We start from the raw sequence: 2,500 nt of genomic DNA on the forward strand, positions 1-2,500 counted from the left end.
CCTGCCAAGCTCAGACTAAGTGCCAGGGACAGATCTGTGCTAATAAACCTAGCAAGCGGCCAGGCAGCAGAGCCTCACCTTCACTAGGTTGCACTGGCTTCTGCCAGCTCCAAATTGAAACTGTTAACAGTGTCCTGTTTGGAAGCATGCCTGGGCAGGGGCTGTCTCTATGCAAATCGAGTTGCAGAGGCCTCCTGGGAGCCAATTTCGGCAGGCCATTTTGACAGGCTCCAGAGGAATAAATGGCCGCACGAGTGGTCCGGTAGTTAGTCTAAGCCATATGGCAAAGATTTGGGTGGTGGGCCTTCTGGGCATGTGGCCCTAAGCCTCAGAGGACCGCAGAATGGGTCCCTTCTGCCCAAATAGAGAGGTCTTGGCCGATCGGGGCCGATCGGGGCTGAGAGGACAGGGGTCTCACCACCCTCTGACGGTCCTCCTGGGCGCCCTTCCTCTGCTCTCTGCTGTTGTGGCAGAAAGCTGTGCCTTCAGTCCCCTAGCTTGCACAGGGCAGCAAAAGACTGTACTTTCACTGTGTCGCAGGTAGGGGGCCTCTCCTGAATGCATCTGCCAAGGAAGGTCTAGAAGTGACACGAGAACCCTTGTGCTGACACACAAAAAAGGCTCGGCAGATAGCTTGCGTGCCAGTTGCTCCATCCTCTGTATCCACATGGACCCCTGCCAATATCTGCTGTAAAGATGCAGGCAAGGAAAAGCGCAGGATGGGCTTCTTACAGACGGAGGCGATGCCAGGCGTCGATGGCTCTAGCGGCAACTAGTGTCAGGGTGGAAATATAATCGTGGCCCCCACCCCTAACAGTCAGAGAGTCCTGGATGGGAGTCTTCCCAATGTCTGCTTTATCGTCCATCCTATAATCAACATGCATGTTTACATCTTGTTTTGGGGACATTTCCGAGCAAATTGCAAAATTGCAGCTCAGTTCAAACCGAGACGTAGTCGGCAGGGTTCGAACCTGCGGGGGGAAACCCCAATGGATTTCAAGTCCATCGCCTTAACCACTCGGCCACGACTACCCATGAGAGTGAAACTCTCACTCGAAAGATTGTGCTGTGCTTACACAGAAGAGTCCTTAGTCTCTACCGCCTTGCCTCTAGATCTTGTCCTGTACTTTCCACCCTTCTCTCTCATCATGCACCGTTCTTTCTCCTCACAAGTTTCTTTTAAATGTACATATATGTTTGAAATTGCAAAACGAAACCCGTCAAAACGTACCAGTTTCTCTGCGTTGGCCTAAAGGATGAAGCCGCTTTTACTCCTAGGATCTTGCTTGAATAGCTCAAGTGCGCCGCAGCCTCCTTTAGTAATTGTATTATACTGCTATTTTAAGATTGTTTTCCACACCAGAAAAGAGTAAACAATAAAAGCGGGGGCTGCACCGTAGTCGGCAGGATTTGAACCTGCGCGGGGAAACCCCAATGGATTTCTAGTCCATCGCCTTAACCACTCGGCCACGACTACTCCTGAGCAAACCTGTTTCTACTATAAACTTAACACTTTAGCCACACACAATGTCTCCTCCGCCCCTTACTTTATGCCGCTCTACACCGTTCCCTTTTGGCCCTCCCATGACCCTTGAAAATGCATTCAAAAGTCAGAATCTCTATGGTCTGGCCCAAGTTCCCTAAATGCCATATCCCCTCCCTGCCAAGCTCGGACTAAGTGCCAGGGACAGATCTGTGCTAATAAACCTAGCAAGCGGCCAGGCAGCAGAGCCTCACCTTCACTAGGTTGCACTGGCTTCTGCCAGCTCCAAATTGAAACTGTTAACAGTGTCCTGTTTGGAAGCATGCCTGGGCAGGGGCTGTCTCTATGCAAATCGAGTTGCAGAGGCCTCCTGGGAGCCAATTTCGGCAGGCCATTTTGACAGGCTCCAGAGGAATAAATGGCCGCACGAGTGGTCCGGTAGTTAGTCTAAGCCATATGGCAAAGATTTGGGTGGTGGGCCTTCTGGGCATGTGGCCCTAAGCCTCAGAGGACCGCAGAATGGGTCCCTTCTGCCCAAATAGAGAGGTCTTAGCCGATCGGGGCCGAGAGGACAGGGGCCTCACCACCCTCTGACGGTCCTCCTGGGCGCCCTTCCTCTGCTCTCTGCTGTTGTGGCAGAAAGCTGTGCCTTCAGTCCCCTGGCTTGCACAGGGCAGCAAAAGACTGTACTTTCACTGGGTCGCAGGTAGGGGGCCTCTCCTGAATGCATCTGCCAAGGAAGGTCTAGAAGTGACACGAGAACCCTTGTGCTGACACACAAAAAAGGCTCGGCAGATAGCTTGCGTGCCAGTTGCTCCATCCTCTGTATCCACATGGACCCCTCCCAATATCTGCTGTAAAGATGCAGGCAAGGAAAAGCGCAGGATGGGCTTCTTACAGACGGAGGCGATGCCAGGCGTCGATGGCTCTAGCGGCAACTAGTGTCAGGGTGGAAATATAATCGTGGCCCCCACCCCTAACAGTCAGAGAGTCCTGGATGGGAGTCTTCCCAATGTC

The 2,500-nt window shown here is 52.7% G+C and overlaps 2 non-coding genes across 2 annotated transcripts; both read right to left on the bottom strand.

Moving 5' to 3' along the window:
• Positions 1-950: 950 nt before the first annotated feature.
• TRNAS-UGA (transfer RNA serine (anticodon UGA)) lies at positions 951-1,032 on the bottom strand. Its single transcript has one exon. It is a non-coding gene; the product is annotated as a tRNA-Ser (tRNA).
• A 363-nt stretch (positions 1,033-1,395) lies between these two features.
• TRNAS-AGA (transfer RNA serine (anticodon AGA)) lies at positions 1,396-1,477 on the bottom strand. The gene has a single exon. It is a non-coding gene; the product is annotated as a tRNA-Ser (tRNA).
• Positions 1,478-2,500: the final 1,023 nt, after the last annotated feature.

This window comes from Ambystoma mexicanum, chromosome 3q, assembly GCF_040938575.1.
Source record: "Ambystoma mexicanum isolate Mex_15411 chromosome 3q, UKY_AmexF1_1, whole genome shotgun sequence".
Classification (NCBI taxonomy): Eukaryota; Metazoa; Chordata; class Amphibia; order Caudata; family Ambystomatidae; genus Ambystoma; species Ambystoma mexicanum.